We start from the raw sequence: 20,245 nt of genomic DNA, 5'->3' as shown, positions 1-20,245 counted from the left end.
CTAACTAACTTCAATATTTAATATCTTAATTTTCTTCCTAAAATTTATAATTAACATGAATATTCTTACTCAATTTTATAATTAAAAATAGGCTTAATACCCCTAATGGTCCCTATTTTGGTCAAGTGCGTTCGTTTTGGTCCTTGTTAATTTTTTTATTCAATGTGGTCCTAAAGAATATAAAATTTGTTCAATTTGATCCTTTTTGCAAACACCGTTTAAATCGTTAACGACAGACAGTTCAGGTGTGCAAAATAGTATTGAGATGGCATTTAACTGCCCACGTGAATTCCCTTCAGGCACAGTGAGGTGGATTCTTAAAGAAATGTCATTTATTTAATGAAACCCAATTTTGACGAGGGTGGAGAGTGAAATTAGAGTTAAGGTTTTTTCCCAATCTTGGTGGTTGATGAGCCATGTCTCGTTCTCAATCTTCTTCTTCTTGTTGCAATAGCTTCGGCCACCAAAGTTGTAATTCCTCACATGGTGGTGGTTCAATGGGGGTAGGGATGATCCCCATTTGCAATTGTGGTGAGTTGACAGTAGTAAACATGGCTAGAACATCAAAGAATCTTGGAAGAATTTTTTGGGGATGTGGATAAAAGCATTTCTAATTAAAGCCTATTTTCTTTGTGTTTGTAATCAACAATGTGTTTGATGAATAACAGAGTGCAACTGGTAATGTGATGTCTTGTAACTATTTCAAGTGGTGCAATGACGAAAAAGTTGATGAAAGGGATGTTATCATTGGTAGTCAAAGGAGGAAGATTTGTGATATTGAGAAGACAGTGATAGCTTTGAAGAGAAGGATCCAATTCTTAGTAGTAGTGGTGTGTGTTCTCAGTGTACTGATCATAGCTTTGTTGTGTGTGTTTTTAGGTTGATGTGTTGAAAGTGTGTTTTTAGGTTGATGTGTTCTGTGTGTTTTTAGGTGGTCCCAATCTGGTTTACTTTTGTGTTTTGAAGGTTGAGGTTGTTAGGTGGTCCCATTGTTAAGGTTGGACGACTGTGTTTTGTATTAAATGAATGTATGTATTGTTTTTTAGTACATAATTTGTTCAAATTAGTCCTCATTTCAGTTAAATATGTGCGAATGTGGTCCTCATGATGATGAGTGATGTGTGCATAAAATGGAAGTGGTAAAAATGAATATCAAAACAGGGGTACGTGAAAACATTAAGTTCATGGGTACATCAATATATTTTCACAATCAAAAGTCAGTTCATGATTACACCATCAAGTTACATAAGAGCACATCATAACAAATCTAGTGCCAAATATGTGAAAACATTATAAAGTATTTCAAAACATTACAAAGGACATCAACTTTTAATTATCAAAGTCTTTCAAAACAGATACTATGCCAAGTGCAACATTACAAGTGACATTTGTATTCCATTTCCTCAAAGCTTTTTACCGTATTTCATTTACCTTCAAATTCGGATTTTCAAGTACTGTGGTATCCAATGTCTCACTCAACCACTTAGCATTCATCATTTTGATATTGAATTGCCTACTGCAAGTATGGGTATCCAATATTTTTCTCAATTGTCATGTTCTACATCCTTCTAAATATCCACAATAAGCCATCCATGGACATTTTTTTTGTGCACCCAAGCATCTCACTCGTACCCTTTTATTGTCATTCTTAACAAACTTCAAATTGCTCCCCGCATGGACGGCATAACTTCTATTAACCTCCATAAACTCATTTTTATCACTAAACTTTGTTCCCACTTCCCACTTGTATTTTGACAAATTTTTTTGCTTAACATATGTCCCAAATGGACCACAAATTTGTCTTTCATCAACTCCATCCTTACTTCCACTTTCTTGTGGACTGTCTAATAATTTTGAGTCCCACTCATCATCAGACAACCCCCTGTCATTTGGGTTTCTCTGCCTATGTGCACTGTCATGTGTGTCTAAATCATAGTTCATTTCATTTTCACTAACTTCTACTAAGACAGAGCCTTCTATGTTGTTATGTACTAGTCCTTCATCAATATTAACATCAACATCAACTAGTCCTTCATCCACTTATTTTTCATCCACTTCTTCTTCATCAACTACTCCATGAGGAACTTCACCATGCACCACTCCTGCATCATCATCCTCACTTGAACTAAATTCTTCAATCACAACTTCTTCCTCCCCCTGCCCGTGTTGTTCAATAACAAATTCCTCCTCCTCCACCCCAACGTTCTGTTCAACAATATCCTCCCCCTGCATGTTCACTTCATCACCCCCCTGCACGTTAACTTCATCCTCCACCTGCACAACCACTTGTTCATCCTCCACCTCCACATTCCCTTCATCCTCCACCTCCACAACCACAACCACTTCATCCTCCACCTGCAGAACCACTTCATCCTCCATCTGCATAACCACTTCATCATCCTGCACAGCCACTTCTTCATCCTCCACATGCACAACAACTTCATCATCCTCCCCTTGCACCTCCACTTTATCATCCCCATTCCCACCTACATGGCTACATTCACTCTCTAAACTTGCAAGACACAACAAATGAACTTCTTCATTTAGTTGACTTTGAACAATAATCTTTGGCTCGTCATCCACACCATGGACCACAAACAAGTGAACTTCTCCTAAATACTTGGCAAGGTGAACCATGTTCATTGCATCTCTGTCATCATTCAACTTATATAGAATATCTTGAATGCAATAAAATAACCCAGACACTTTAATATACCACAACTCCTTAATGGAATCTACCACTTCGAAATAACTCCATTTGTCAGGGGCCACACTCCAATAAGTGACTTCCCCACCAACATATCCAAAAGGTATATCCTTTACCAGGGTCCCACCATGGTGGACCACAACATTAAATCTCTCCTCAGACATTCCAAACGCAAGCCTACAAAATCAACTTTATGGGCATGGGACCACTATGGAAACGCAAAAAGTAACTACTATTTACGCTAAAATAACTGCTAAACCGTATGGGAACAATAAACAATAAATCAGCAATCAACAATCAACCACACACAACCAATTATAATATGTTACACAACAATGCCCTAAACAGTTCGCACAATTTTTCAAAAAAATCTAACTTTGGAAAAAATCTAACACTCACTTTTTGATGTGTGCATAAAATGTTACAGACGAATGTCACAACACAGAGCTTAGTTATGAGATTACGAACACATACCTGACTGCCAAAGATCAATGCTTCAAGTGGACGTCACTAATGTTCTTCCTAATCTTCCTGATTTCGCTACCAAACCACGCAAGAACTTTCACTCTCACCACCCTTAATTTAATTTTGAAAACAAAAACCCTAATCTCTGCAATTGCAATTTCAAAATGATTAAATCCACCTCACTGCCTGAAGGGAATCCACGTGGGTAGTTAAATGCCATCTCAACACTATTTTGCACACCTGGACTGTCTGCCGTTAACGATTTAAATGGCGTTTGCAAAAAGGACCAAATTGAACAGATTTTACATTCTTTAGGACCACATTGAACAAAAAAAATAAACAGGGACCAAAACGAACGCACTTGACCAAAATAGAGACCATCAAGGGTATTAAGCCTTAAAAATAAATTTGACCACTATTTTATTTGAATTTCGATGAAAATCATTATTTTGTAAGCAAAAGCAATAATGAAAATGAAAAGTAAATGGTATATTAGATTATAAGAGTGCACAAACATTTTTCATACTTTATTTTTTTCTTTAATATTTTACATCTTTCTTAATTCATGTACTATCATATACTTCCAGAACACAAAAAGAAAGATAAACTAACATCACTCAGAAAAAATCTCATTTTTTAAAGTAAACTCATTTAATGTTTAAAAAATGGGACAGCTGAAAACAAAATATAACTTTTCAAAACTCATTTTCTTTGTTAAAAGTAAAATACATAAAGCTCACCAAGTTAGACTCCTAAGAAAAAGATGTGAAGACTTAAAAAATATGTCTTTTCTAGCAAAAGTTTTTCACATATCACTTTCACAAATCTCAATAGTTGTCCGAAAATTTAAATAATGAAAAGCAACTACCAACAATTTTTAAAACACATCAAATATATAACATTCATGCTACACACTCGCACAAAATAAAACACCAAGATATATAGCTACATGCTTGAAGAGAGTCATTCGTTCTTCAAGACAATCACTTTAAGAATCCTCACAAACACAACAAAGCCTTGGATCAAAGAGTTCTCAATCTAGAGACATTTGTTCTCTGACCTTAACACTCGAGAACCAAATATCAAACACCAATCAATAGAGTTTATGTCCAAAGAGATTTGTCCTTTGACTTTAACACTCCAAAGACATTTCACAAACAAGCACATCCAACACAATTCATAGAGTTTTTTTGTTTAAAGACATCTATCATCTGACTTTGACACCCTAACAACCTTTCATTTTGTCGAGCTACCCTTTAGGAGGGATCCTCTCAAGGTCACTCGCACGAGGAGCTTGCATTAAGTAGAGCCCAAATAATGTTCATAAGAAGCCAAAGAGTATCATATGATCAACTCTTAACCAAGTTCACACTTACAACACATTATTCATATAATCATACTTCACATACACGAACACATATACATTGGCAAATATGAACACAATAACATATAACAACCACCATTAACAACACTTACTATTTATACTCAAAGAAGCAAGAAATCAAGAAAAGAAAACAAGAACTTAAGATCCCTTTATAATCCAAGTTTTTTACAAAAGCATGTATCTCTGCCACACATTCATCAAGCAAAAACTCAAACTTTTTTTTTATACTTCAATAGAAAAAACATTTCCAACATCATATGAAGTGGTTAAAATGGGGAGAGTTAAATGAAAAATGCAATTCTTGGTGTGGGAATGCGAAAAAGACAAAAAAATGCAAGCAAAGGCGCTTCTAGGGCAGAAAGACTTTGAATTCCTTCATTCATTTCATCAATTCCATCCAACTTTAGTGGTATAGATGCATATGAGTAGCTATACTCCCATTTCATTGGAATTGGATGCAATGTACTTATACTTTTTGTAGTTTTTCTTATGCAATATAATCTCTTTCGTTATTCATATGATCTATCTTTATTATTCATATGTATGATGAAATGTCATACTATTTGATAGTATCTAATCATTAAAAAATGTGTTGAAACTTAGACATAGATAGAACAACCAAGAAGATTGGTTTTAGGAATAGACTTAATCTTTTTGTGATCTAGACATCTTATCTTAATACAAATATTATGTTCAAATAGCTAAGGGATTAGTGTTTTGACCTAGAGATTTAGAACTTGCTTATAAGGAATTAGGGACTGGTATGCTTATCAGGTGAATGTTTGAGTAAGATAGAGATATGTTCTATAAATTATAACATAAATTTGGTTCATGAAATGTAACTATAATGAAGCTTTTCTCGAATCACTTTCAAACTTTAATATTTAGTAGATTTATATGTTTTTATCTTGAATTAAATCAATCAATGATCTTAATTACCGTTGAAATAAGTAAATAATCACAATTTGACAAACAAACATAAATCCTCTAAGAAAATGATACTTGAACTTTCATTTTACAACTTGCAACTATACACTTGTCAAAAAGATAATGATAATGGTAACTAATTATTATTATTTTTAAAATAAAAAAAAAGTTCTTATATGATACAACATGCATTCAGGAGGATAATGGGTCAATTGAAGCTAACAAAATCCAAGTGTTAATGTTAGGCCCAAAAGAAATATTATGAGCCCGCAAATTGGGACGATTACATGCATTGAGAGAGAGAGTTATGATTGTTTTATGGAAATCTTTCTGTTAAAACTTTTTTCGTATTGTTTTTACGTGGTTACCGTGATATATGGGTAAACTGTTAGTACATGCAATGAATATAAGCATTGTAATGAACTTTTGGGAAATAAGAATATTATTCACTAAATTTCTATCTTTTCTCCCTAGAGGCCTGGTACCTCAAACACCATATTGTTAACTCTAACACCTATCATTTGGTGCTTTTAATGACGACCTCTCAACCTTCTTCTATAGACCTTTTAACAGAGCAGGTGTCACGTCTCATAACTCACATTGATGATTTTTCTCCTAAGGTTGTTTCCATCAAGCAAAAACCCTTAACGTACTCATCGTTTCCGAAGCAAACTCCCAAGATTCGGTTGGCATGTCCTTGTTTTGATAGGTCCAAAATGTTATACTATATTTTTGCCACCACTCATTTTTTCGACTATCACCAAACCCTAAAAGTCAATTGTCTTCAGATCATTTTCTTTTAGTTGGTTGCATTGGTTGGAGAGGAATCACTTCCTTCGTTCTTGGAAGGATTTCTTACAGTCTTAGGAAACACATTTTGCTCCATCTCGCTTTCAGAATGTTAAGGGACGTCTCTGCAAGCTTTATCAGACTGAGTTTATTTTGCAATATCTCAATGACTTTGAAGGACTTGCAAACTGAGTCACTGACATTCCTTCTTTGTTTTTGCTTGAGTGTTTCATTTCTGGCCTTCGTCTAGACATTCGGCGTGAGGTGTTTGCCTTAAAGTCGGGTCATTTTCGGAAGTGGCGGCATTGGCCAAGCTGCAAGAGGACAAATTTAACTCCATGGTACAACCTTAGTGGAGTCACACTGTACCAATTTCATGTTTTCTACCATATACGCCAACTATTCCATTTAAGCATCTGTCAGCTTCAAAAATGCAAACTCGTCATGACCGTGGATTATGTTACAACGTTGATGAGAAATATAATCCAAGTCACCGTTGCAAGTCTCTTTTCTTGCTTCACGTGCATGACGATGAGCAGACCATATATTTCGATCTTCCTCCAGATTATTTTATTGCTCCAACTCTACCTGACTCTGCTCAGTTGAATTTAAATGCATTATTAGGGCCTTTCAATCCGAAGATGTTTCGCATTACAAGACACATATTGGAGCATTTTGTTTGCATTCTCATTAATAGTGGTAGTTCTCATAATTTTCTTCAATATAAGCGAGCATATCAATTGTGTCTGCCTTTTAGCTTCATGAAACCACTATCGGTAATGGTTGGCAATGGTCATACCTTGACTTGCTCTCAGGTTTGCACTCGAGTTACTCCCTTAATCCAAAATCAACCTTTTTTGGTGGATTTTCATTTAATTTTCTATGCGAAGTTGAGGTCGTGTTGTGAGTACAATGGCTTCAAAGTTTGGATCCTATTTTAATCGACTATGAACAACTTACCATGCAGTTTACTTGGTTAGGCCAGATGGTCAAATTGATAAGTGACATTAATAATGACTCTTTGCCAATTTCGGTTCATCATTTGTGTAAATTTTCTAAGTGGAAGCATATTGCTTAATGTTTTCATGTTACTATGATGTCGACCATGTCAGTTTCTTCTGCATACTTTTGTGTGATTCCAGCTAATAATCCAGAATTGTCTACTTTATTCACTATTATTCACTCGACAATTGGTTACGCCCACTTGAAATTATCTATGGACGATCTCCTCCTTCTTTGTTGGGTTATATATTGGTTCAATCTTCAGTGGAGGCTGTTAGTCATTTACTTAGCTCATGGCATGCCATTTTATCTAACTTACATCGGAATTTATAAAAGGCTCGGGATCATATGAAATAAATGGCTAACGCTCATCATCGTGATGTTCAATATGAGGTGGGTGTTTGGGTTTACGTCAAACTTAGATCATATCACCAAACTTCAATTACCGGAAAGACCCCACAAAAACTTGCTAAATGATATTTTTGACCATTTCAAGTTCTTAGTCAAATCGGCCAGGTGGTCTATCGTTTGCGAATACCAGATTGTTAACACTAACACCCATCATTATATATATAAAATGTCTTTTACATCATTTATAATACAATCAAATATTAAAGAATATGTTAGATTTCAAAATGCTAAAAAGATTGAAATATTTTAAGTTTACATGAAACAATGTTAGAGGTAGAATTTTAGGCTTCTTCAACCGTAACTTCATTTCTCTGATCAATGAAGGATCTAATATGAGTTTTAGGCTTCTTCAGCTTTAGTCTTTGCCATTTTCTTATAATTTTATGTAAAATAATAAGTTGGTTCTTGTGTTCCCTTCTCTTCTTGCATCTAAATTTCTCTGATATCATTTGAGAGTGTCATTTGATATCGAGTTTATCAAAACGTATATGTAATACAATCTTGTAATTTTGTTGAGTCTTCCAATCAATAGTTGCTTGTAAAAGACTTAACCTAATTTTCAATATGAAAGTAAGCAACTACAAAATATTTTTGTAATATTTTTTCCTAATTTGTTTACAATTTCTGTAAACCTTTATCTCTTAAAGTTTCATTAAACATGCTTCTACTATTTGGTACAAATTAGTGAATCAGATAATTTTAAGAAAACGGTAATGTTTTGTTAAGTTTTCAAAAATAAAAAAATCTTGAGATAAAAAATTTCTAAAATTTCAATTACCGCATGCATTTATTGTGTTAAATAGAGAAAATACATAACTATACAACTATTTTACTAGAATAAAAAAATTTATTGTTTCTTTAGACCGTCTAAAGATATTAGATTGTTTAGTGTTGAGATTGCTGATAGGGGGAGCACTAGTTTAGCTAAACCCACAATCTCAGTAATATTTGAGTTTTTGATTATGAGAACGCATACTTAATAACACATGTGAATTATGTGTTACATGTTCTATGCTTACATGATATATGCGTATATGAGAACATGATTGTGTTTTTGATGTGTTGTTCATTGCATTTCACTATTTCACTGTGTTATATATGTGATTTTATACATGAATGCATCACACATTAATTGTGTGGCAAAACAACAGTTTTAAGTCGATTTCATTATGGGGTGAGTCGATTAAAACTCATGTCTTTGCACAAACCTTTTTAAAAGTGTGTTGTGAGATTTTCCAAAGAGAAAGTTTGTCAAAAACTATGATTTCCACTGTTACATAGTCGATTATATGCGTGTTGCATTTGACTAAGCCTGTTACTATTTTAAAATTCTCTTAATGCTTGATATAAATGTCTAACGGTCATATTTTTAAATATGTTGACCAAGCATTAAATGTCATTCGACTGCATTAATTGTGAATTCAATTAATTGCTTTGACTGCTATAAGAGAATTGTTATAGTCGACTGCATTAGTAGCTTAGTCGATTAAAATGCGTCAAAGATGTGTTATACTATAAATTGACGCGAATTTGATTTATGTAAGAACTTTTGTGAATCTAACAATTTATGTGATATTTTTCAGAAAGTGCTATCTTGCAGAAAGAGAAAAAGAGCTCCAAGAATCAAGAAGTGATCGTGGTGTATTCAAAGGGCTGATCAATTTTGCACACTTGGGTGTAACTGTGAGATTAGAGTCTACAATCTTGTGAAGAATGGATTGAGGTTCCCTGTTGTGACTACAGGTAGAAGAGTGTGCGGCGTTCTTGACTTTGAGAGGTGTCTCAAAGGGTTTAGACAACAGGAGAGGGGGTTCTTGTTGCTAGTCTAGTTATTGTACTGCCTATATTTGATTAGAGGGTTAGAAAGGTGTTTTATATTTTTGACGTAAGGTCTCTATAAAAACCTTGTTGTAAAAACCTTGATCATTATAGTGCATTTGCTTCACGTGGTTGGAAGGACACTAGATGTAGGCAGGTTGGCCGAACCAGTATAAAAAGCAGTGTTTGAATTTTCTGATCCCTACTCTTTTACTTTTAATCGACTTTACTCTGTACTTATTCAATTAAGTTTCCACTGCATTAGAAAGTCTTTTACCTTGCATTTCAAGAAAGCTTTAAAGGCATCACCTTTTGAGAAATTTTTTTTAAAAGACTATGTTTTTAAGTTTCAGCAATTCATCCCCCCTCTTGGTGTGAGAAATTGAGCCATTCTCTTTTAACAATTGGCACCATAACTGGTTTTCATAAAATATTTGAAATCTAGGCGATTACTATTTTAGTTAAATCGACTGATCCTGGAAAATGGCTTTCAATTCTCATACCTTTGGCGAAGGTGCTTCGACAAATAGACCACCACTATTTGCTGGAGAAATTATGCTTTTTGGAAAATAAGGATGCAAATCTTTTTTTGAATAGGTGGATAAAGGAGTTTGGGATGCAACTCTAAATGGTCCATATGAGCCCACTCCTGTTTTAAATGGAAAAGTTGTTTTGAAAATTTTTTCTGAGTGGACTCAAGATGAGAACAACAGAGCTCAATATGATGTTAAGGCTAGAAATATGATTGCATCAGCACTAACAATGGATGAATTTTTCAGGATATCACAATGCAAGACGGTCAAAGAGATGTGGGAAGTTCTTGAAGTCACACATGAAAGAACGAATGAAGTGAAGAGAGGTAGAAAGAATTCTCTCATACAGGAATATGAGCTGTTCAGAATGAAAGTGCGAGAGACTATCTATGAAGTATATAAGTGATTCACACACATAGTAAATCACCTCATGACTCTTGGAAAAGTGATTGACAAGGAGGAAATCAACATCAAAATATTGAAAAGCCTCAATAGAAGCTGGCAGCCGAAAGTCACTACCATATCTGAATCAAGAGAATTGACCAGCATGAACATGGCCACCTTATTTGGAAAACTTAGAGAACATGAATTGGAGCTTGGAAGGCTAAAGGAGGAAGAAGAAATTGAAGAAAAGAAATCAATTGCTCTAAAAGCCACAAGCAAGAAAGTTGCGAAGAATCTTGAATCTGAAGCTGACTCAGAAATAGAACTACATGACAAAGAGATAATGAACATGGTGGTAAGGAAGTTTAATCGGTTTATGAAAAATAAAATTTTGACCACTGACTATGCAGGTCCTGTAAAAGGAAAGAAAAGTTCAAGAAACAGTGTTGTCCAATGCTACGAGTGTGGAAGAGAAGGACACATCAAACCAGATTGTCCAGACTTGAAGATCAAACAAAAGGGAAGCAGAAATTTTCCTCAGGACAAAGGAAGGAACTAAAAGAGGGCATACATTGCCTGGGAAAATAGTGATACTGATTCTTCAAGCGATGAGGACTGCAGCATTAAAGAAGAGTCAAATATTTGCTTCATGGCTGGATTTGCACGGATTGATTATGACAATGATAAGGAATTTGAAAATGAGCCGATAGAAGTAAAGTATGACATGCTGCTAGATGCGTTTCAGGAAATACACGCAGAGGCTATGCGACTCTAATATAAAGTAAATCGACTTACCTTTGACAGAAAGGATTATGAACATAGAATAAATAATCTGGTAGAGGAAAATATAAAATTGAAAAAGTAGTTAAAAAATGCCTTAGAGTCTGCCAAGATAGTCAAAACTGAAACAAAGATAGTTGAAAAAGAATGTGAAAAATGTCCTGTTCATATTGAAAATATTGATTACTTGACTAGCACTCTAGCAAAATTCACAATGGGAAAAGAAAATTTAGGTGTTGTTCTAAGAGCTTCTGGTAGAGCTGTCTACAAACAAGGAATTGGTTATAAGGCTCAACGTAATAGGTCTAATTCAAAGAAATTTGTTGATCTTAGTAAACATGTTACTCATGCATGCTTTTATTGTAACAATATTGGTCATAATGTTAGAAATTGTTAATATAGAAAAGTTAGTGTTCCAAAAGGAAAGTACAGGTGGATCCCCTAGGAACAACTCTCTGAAACTAATAAGACAGGACTCAAATTCAAATGGGTACCAGCGTAAAAAATGTTTAACTTTTTTGTAGGGTGGTAGCTGATGCTGAAGTAGTATTCAACTCAAGGATGAACTACCATGATAAAATAAAAAATTCTTGAGATTCTGAAAGTGGTAACTGTTGTATTTTCATTGCATCATGCATAATAATTGTTTGTATGATTGATTGATGAATGCATGTTTGTTGAATGATTGATTGAGTGATTATATTTTGTGAAAAACAACTCGCTCGAGTTTTAACCGATTATATTAAGTATAAAGTCAAATATGTTTGAAGTATGTATGTCTCTGTTTCTAAAAACACTCTCAAACATGAGTCGACTCTTGACTTAATAAAATCGATTGTTAATCTCTGTTTCGTATTTTGTGTGTTTTAGAAAAATTTAAACTCTGGATTAAATTGATTAAGTTGATTTTTTGGAGCGAAAATGAATTTTAATTGTTCCCTCCAAATTTAATCTTGCTAAGTTTTAAAACCTAAAACACAGAAGCAGGTCATTCACTTTCTCAGCTGAATCTTTCCCTTCTAGCACTCTAGGAGCAATATTTTTTTCCGAATAGCAATGGTGTCCAGTTCATCTCAAAGGAAACGAGTGAAAACCTTGGGTACTAAAAACATGAGTCGACCATCACAGCTTGAAGGATGGATAAGCGATGATGAAGATCAATCAAAATTTCTAGACAGCTGGAAAATGAGAAGTCTTACTACGCATAAATTCCTGAAACTCAGTTTCTTTAGGAATGAAGGTTTTCAATTTCAAAGTTAGCTGAAACGTCAAGGGCTAAAGAAATTTTCTGAGATGGCAGATCCCTGGTATCCAGAATTGGTAAAAGTTTTTTACTGCAATCTAAGGATTAGTTAAGGAACGTTGTGCTCCAGGCTAAAAGGAATAGACATCAAACTCATAGATGAAATTTGGACTAGATAGCTAGCCTCAAACTGAGTGGAGAAAGATGTCATCTGGGTATAGAAGGCTTTCATAAGTTCTCTGTATATCAAGACAGCCTAAGAAATCCTGAGGATATTCAAGATTACTCTCATTACAAAACTGGTGGAATGAAAAAGGATGACCGACTGACTGTTTTTGTCATCTCCTGGATATTAATGCCTAGAGGAAGCAACCATGCGCAAGCCACTACAGAAGACTTGTATCTACTGAAAGCACTCAAAGAAAATATCCAAGTAGATTGGCCTGCAGCTATTTCAGACAACATGATGAAAGTAACCAGATTGGAATCAGCAAAGCTTCCTTATTGTGTGTTCATTTCCAAGATTCTTGTTCATTTTGGAGTTGACTGCATTGGTGAATCAAGCGATTCCTACAATAGAACAAGCATGATTAACAAGTCTGCTCTACATAAGATGGGTATGCAACATACTCCAGATGGTTGGTAGTTCAAGAATGAAGTTGCTGAAGAAGATGAAGAAGTAGGAAAATCATCTTCAATTTCATATAGGCTCGTTCTGAATTTGAAAGAACTCTGCTGAGAGAAATAAGATCTCTCAAGATTATGTGTCAGGGACCAGGGATGATGTGACTGAAATGAAAGAACATTTATTGTTTCAAAACCGAAATGAGGAAGAGGAAAATGAATATGATTCAGGTGAGGAAGGGAGTACACCTGCTGAAACTTCTGCTATGGAAGAGGAAGAAAGTGAAGATGATGATGTCGCTGAAGAGAGTAACAGTGACATGCTTCTTAGAACCTATTTGAAGAAAAATAAGAAGAAAATCTAAAATTTTAATCAATCTAGAATGTGTTGTTTTTATGTTGGCTTGTTTTCTTTTGTAATAGATGGCTTTATATGCCATTTTTGTCTTGGTTTTATCTGATTGTACTCTATGGTTGATTTTAATGAAATCAGAAGTTATTAAAATCGATTATGCTATGCCTGTATGCGAATGAACTGTTACTGTTACATTCATACATTTGCATACTTATATTATACATGTGTTAATTCCTGTATCATATTGATTCTAAAATGCTTGATCTAGAAAGATCTTGAAAGATTTTGAAGGAATATTTCTTATTGGATGGATAAAAGTGGCAAATCAATTCATGGGAAAGCAATGAATTCGATTATGACTGAGGGCAAATCGACTGTATATCAACAGGGGTTAAAGATTCTAATATTTGAATATCTGATATCTTTAACTATTGATATATGTGTTATTAACTGTTTTCTTTCAATATATCTCTTTGCTATAGTTGACTTGAGATGATTAAGAGATTATATTGTTTTTGATGAATGATATTGTATCATTGTTGCATTGATGTTTTTGTACTGTTTCTGATCTGATACAATTTTGACATATGCTGATATATGCTCTGATATATACTGTGAATACTATATTGTGCATCTGTGTTTTGAGATTAAAACATGCATAATGACAGGGGGAGCATTGCATATACATTGAGATGTTTCACACACCTACATTTAATGGGGAGAGTATATATTATATCATGTGAATATCTTTAACAGGGGGAGCATCATTATTTGTTTTTTGATGATTATCTGATGCATTTCTGTATGCTTGATTATTTGTATATCAATACCATTGTGCTTACCTTTTTTGTTAATGCCCAAAGGGGGAGAATTATGTTGATTGGTTATTGATTGATAATCTGTATCGAGTTGTGCAACATGGTTGATAATTAATCATGGTTGTTCATCATCAAAAAAGGGGGAGATTGTTGAGATTGTTGATAGGAGGAGCACTGATTTAGCTGAACCCACAATCTTAGTAATATCTGAGTTTTTGATGATGACAACGCATAATTAATAACACATGTGAATTATGTGTTACATGTTCTATGCTTACATGTTATATGTGTATATGAGAACATGATTATGTTGTTGATGTGTTGTTCATTGCATTTCACTATTTCACTTTGTTATATATGTGATTTTATACATGAATGCATGACACATGTTTCTGGATGAGAAAAACCACAAGTACTTATGTTGAATTTTAATTGTGTGGCAAAACAATAGTTTTAAGTCGATTTCATTATGGGGTGAGTCGATTAAAACTCTTATCTTTGCACAAACATTTTTCAAAGTGTGCTGTGAAATTTTCCAAAGAGAAAGTTTTTCAAAACTATGATTTACACTGTTACATAGTCGATTATATGCGTGTTGCATTCGACTAAGTCTGTTACTGTTTTGAAATTTTGTTAATGCTTGATATAAAAGTCTAACGATCATATTTTTAAATATGTTGACCAAGCATTAAATGTCATTCGACTGCATTAATTGCGAATTCAATTAATTGCTTTGATTGCTGCTAACTGCTATAAGAGAATTGTTATATTCGACTGCATTAGTAGCTTAGTCGATTAAAATGCGTCAGAAATGTGTTATACTATAAATTGACGTGAATTTGATTTCTATAATAACTTTTGTGAATCTATCAGTTTATGTGATATTTTTCAGAAAGTGCTATCTTGCAGAAAGAGAAAAAGAGCTCCAAGAATCAAGAAGTAACTATGGTGATCATCTCCTTGTGATTTCTTGAAGAGCAAGTTTACTATGTATTCAAAGGGCTAATTAATCGACTTTACTCTGTACTTATTCGATTAAGTTTCTGCTGCATTAGAAAGTCTTTTACCTTGGGTTTCAAGAAAGCTTTAAAGGCATCACCTTTTGAGAAAAAGATTTTAAAAGACTTTATTTTTAAGTTTCACCAATTCACTCCCTCTTGGTGTGAGAAATTGAGCCATTCTATTTTAACATTTAGCAACTCCGATTTTGAAATTTAACAATAAGCATTAAACAAAATATCTTCTTAGAAAGAAGAGTGCCTACTTGACCTGAAGCATGTTAGTGTTTTCTCAATCAAAATGAAAACCTAGGGTTCTATATGAGAAGGTACGCAAATCGTTAGAGTACTAATACAAAGTCCTTTGAAAATAAGAACATATGAAATAATGTTTCCCTGAATTCTATATCGCCTAACGTGTAGTTTACAGAAAGCGTCTAATCAATAAGAAAAGCCTACGTAAACCCTTTATGTCAATATGCTTAATGATTTCTATTTATGAAATGTTAAAAAGAAAAACAGTTTACAACGGTACCGTTTAAGGGATATGTGCAAAACAATAAGATGTGTGCTCAAGCTCATTGATTGAAACATCTATTCTGGATAATCATTAAAACACTGAGCTTATTGTCTTACATCTAAAAATATTGTTATAAGTGAAAGTGTCTTGTGAAGAATATCGTTTAATGAAAAGCGCACTAAAATTTATATCTAAAACAACTTTTTAGTCATAAGCATCTAACATCTATAAACGTTAAAAAACATTTAATGTCATTTAATGCATGTACAGTAAAGTGTTATTTTGCTTGTATACTTTGTCTTTATTATTTGTGCAAAAAAGAAATACACAAAAGATTAATCAGAACATTTGCGCACATTGAACAAAGATGTTAAAATAAGAGAAGAACATTATGAGAAAAATTCTCTTGAAGACTTATGCTCTACCAAGCCGTATAAACTATTGTTCAATATAAGCTCTAATAAAGCACTGTACCTTTATAGAAAAGAGTAAAGACTCACTACAAGAAAATTACATTTTACATACGCATTATTATATACGGATTTTAATTTGTATGTATTAAACATGTTACATACGGATATTACATACAGATTTATTACATACGAATTTTTCCGTATATAATAAAAAAAAATTACATACAATTTATCCGTATATAAATTCTGTAGGTAACTTAACTCATTTGGGCAGAAATATTTCTAAAGATGTTATATACGGATTTTTAATTAATTAATAACTAGAAAAATTTAGAAAAAACCTGGAACTTCTTATAACTTTGAAAAAAAAACCCTAAGTACAACTCTCCTGAACGAATCCCTCACTCACTCAGTGACCCTTCCTTCTTCCTTCTTCCTTCATTTCGGATATAAAAAAACCCCCCACAAATCCTTTCTTCTTTCTTTCCTCGGATAGAAGAAACCCTCACATATGTTTTTGTTTCCCTCCTTGTAGCCACGCGTTCTTCCTTTTCCACGTCTTCATTCAGACTCCATCATCAGCCACGTCCATTTTCTCTCTCGTGCATTAGAGAGAGCAGCTTCATTTTCGCGTTCTTCTTCCGCAAGAGCATTTTCTTCTCGAGAGCTCACCATCAACCGTAAGCTTCCTTTCTCTTTACAAATTCATCATCTTATTTCATATTTCTTCGTCGCCTCAGCCTACTCAACAACAAATTTCCTCTTCCACCGATTATTTTCATCTCCTTCTAGGGTTCCTCATACTTTCACCTTTTTCTTGAAGTTTCACCGATTAAATCCTCTTTTACTTCGTTTAAAAGTTTTTCCTCCGATTGAAAACTCTTTTCCCCCATTCAATCTCGTTTTTGAACCGATTAATTGGTTCATTTTGAGTTTCCTCCCTTTCTTGGGTTCCTTCGGTCCAGATTAGGGTTCCTACTCTATTTAGGGTTTCTGTGAGTCCTATCTCTAATTTGGTTTGTTCTCCTTCAAATTCTCTCTTCTATTTGTGTCTAGGGTTAGTGCGAAGAAGACACGAGGCCACGAGATCGCTTGCAATGCGGAGAATACACGAGGCCAGTTTTTATCAATTTTATTCACTGTCTCTGCATAAAGAAATTTATTTTCCTGCTTTAAGAATATTGTTTAGTAGGATCGTGGAACTAAGGAAATTCACATGATATTCAATTTCTTTTGCAGGTTGGTGAGAGGGGGATAGAACTATCCGGGGGACAGAAATAAAGGATTGCAATACCTCGTGCCATAGTTAAGAATCCATTAATCCTTTTACTAGATGAAGAAACCAATGCTCTGGATGTGTTAGTTAGTTGTATGAACATTGAGGAATATTGAGTCATCAATGTTTTTATCATATCAATCGGTGATACTGTTTTGGTTTAGGGTTCATTATCTACATAAAGTGATTTCTAAGCTTTAAGTTTGAAATGTGGTTAAATTTGAGACATTATTTGCATCTATGTAGAATATATTGCTGTTGCGATGACTGGAGCATCTTTCTTGTTTTTAATTTTTTCCCCTTTTATTTTTTTGTGTCTCCATTTGTGTGATTTCTTCATGATGTTGGTTCGTATTGGTTGTATGTGTGTTTAGGAGTTTATGAATTTGCAAAATTGTAGAAGACCTAAATCTGTTTGGTAGAAGTCTTGGGAGGTATTTTAAATTATTCAAATTTTTGGAACTCGTTGAGATGAAAACAGTCATTTTAATTATATGAATTTAATGTGTCTATTCAGACCCTGATGCTGAAGTTATGGCCTTGTCCCCCAAGAGTCTTCTGGCCATAAATAAGTTCATTTGTGAGATCTGCAACAAAGGATTTCAAAGAGACCAGAACCTGCAACATCACAGAAGAGGGCACAATTTTCCGTGGAAGCTGAAGCAGAGAAAAAGCAAAGAGGTGAGGAAGAAGGTGTATGAGTGTCTAGAGCCAATTTGTGTGCATCATGACACCATTTATAATATATGGCCACACATACACTTTCACACATTCCATATCCTTTTTTGCAAGATGATATGCGTTAGAACAATGGCATGTTTAACAACATTATTTTGGGTATCTACAAGGAATTTATTCATGAAATTTATGATGATAAACTCTTTATAAAGTTGAAAAAAGGGTTCAATTTTCCTGCCATGGATCTTTGGGTTGGTTAAGACTCAATGATACATTGCATAGTTTGTGTTATGTGTTTTGACTTTTCTTAAAAAAATCTTTCATATTGTACCTGGAAGCATTTCCCTAAGTTTGAAGTATTTTGGATTATCATTTTATTTCAAATTTGTATATTGGCTAAATGGATAAAAGGATAACATGCATGGACCATTTTTTTTTAATTCATAAAATCCCACTGAGTACTTGTCTTCCACTTCCTTTGCTAAAATTTAATGTCTTAACTTCAGTTGTATCTTTGTATAATGTTTTCCAAATTAGTTTTAATAAAGTTTTAACGAAAATCAATAACTAGTTTTAATACTTAAAGGGAGAATGCCTTTCTAAATATGAATGTAGATATTGGCTTGGGATGAATGTAATTGTTAGAATTTAATTATTTTATCCCTTACAGTAGTTCCAAAAGTACTTTTGCATTATATGTGTTTATCTTACTACACATTGATTTTCATCAATTTATTGAGCATTCATTGTATCTTATACTCCTGTATGCTCTGTTTTGAAATTTTGGGTTTTTAATTGATTTCTCCTAAATCACATTTTAAATCATTAATACAACTTCAGAATACTAAGATTTTTTTTTAGTTTATTATCATTAAGATGTGATCTTAGAAGAGGGATATGTTTGAAAGCTTCTTCGTTGAACTTGTAATCAAGGTGGGTTCCGCTACCTCATCTTATAGAACCTTTGGGCATTTACTTTTTAGTGAATGTTTACTATATATGCCCATATTTGTTAATATTAAGTATTATGCAATTTTTGTATCTAGCACTACATTGGGGTATGAAATTTGGGGCAATTTTTTTAAAGTCACAGTTCATAATGAAGACCATCAAGTGACTTTTATATAAATCAACAACTTTTATTTGTTTCAAAGTCCAAATGGTGTTTGGAACATTTTTGGTGGCAAGCTTTCATGGGACCTGAACCAATTGTATGTGATGATCCAAATTTTGAGGGGCGTAGAAATCCTTCCAGTGGTATATTTATATTATATTTATTTATGTTTCAACTATAGCAACCATGTTAGCCTGTTGGTAGCATTTCAAGAGAAAGGAAGTAGAGATTTGTGGTTTGGGATAGTAGAAGTTAAAGAAGATTTTGTCAGTGAACTTTTAATGGTTTCTGAAATTTGCTGAGATTTGTGGTTCAATTGGATTGATCTTTTTTATCCCCTAATTCTAAGCCATCATCTGTTAGAGAACTTGTAATGGTTTTTGAAATTTTCTTTAAATATTTTATTTGTCCATATATATTGAAATGTGTTTCAACTAAACTTTTTGTTAATTTTTGGTTCAGGCACTGCTTAAGGCTATAGGAGCTAGTGTCTACTTGGTCAGGAAACCGTTACAAAATGTAAAAGTAATTCTTGTAATTATATTTTTTAGTTCTATTTATAGAATTATCTAATAAAGTTTTCATATTTTAATTATTTGTTTCATAATCATATGTAAATTTGTTACATTTGTAATCTTGTAATTATATTATACATTATATATTATGAATATATTTGGCAATTTGATATTGTATCTGGCAATTTAGCAGTTATGTTTAATTCTTATCAATTATATGAAATTCCTAGATATTAGGTGTAAACGCTGAATCATCTAATTTTTTTTTTATAAAACTATAAAGTTATATACGGATTACATACGAATTACATACGGATTATCCGTATATAATTATATACAGAAATTATATACGGATTTGTCCGTATATAATTATATATGGATTTATCCGTATGTAATTATATACAAAAATTATATATGGATTTTTCCGTATATAAGTTATATACGGATATATCCGTATATAATTTAGCTACGATCATTTTATATACGGATTT

The 20,245-nt window shown here is 33.4% G+C and overlaps 1 long non-coding RNA gene across 1 annotated transcript; it reads left to right on the top strand.

Moving 5' to 3' along the window:
- The first annotated feature begins 16,543 nt into the window (after nucleotides 1–16,543).
- LOC108326966 (uncharacterized) lies at nucleotides 16,544–19,931 on the top strand. Its single transcript, XR_001832017.2, has 4 exons — nucleotides 16,544–16,851; nucleotides 17,411–17,476; nucleotides 17,965–18,128; nucleotides 19,702–19,931. It is a non-coding gene; the product is annotated as an uncharacterized LOC108326966 (long non-coding RNA).
- The last annotated feature ends 314 nt before the right edge of the window (nucleotides 19,932–20,245 follow it).

Source organism: Vigna angularis, chromosome 2 (assembly GCF_016808095.1).
Source record: "Vigna angularis cultivar LongXiaoDou No.4 chromosome 2, ASM1680809v1, whole genome shotgun sequence".
NCBI classification, from domain to species: Eukaryota; Viridiplantae; Streptophyta; class Magnoliopsida; order Fabales; family Fabaceae; genus Vigna; species Vigna angularis.
Note: the sequence above shows the minus strand (reverse complement) of the source record. Positions and strands in the feature narration are given on the sequence as shown.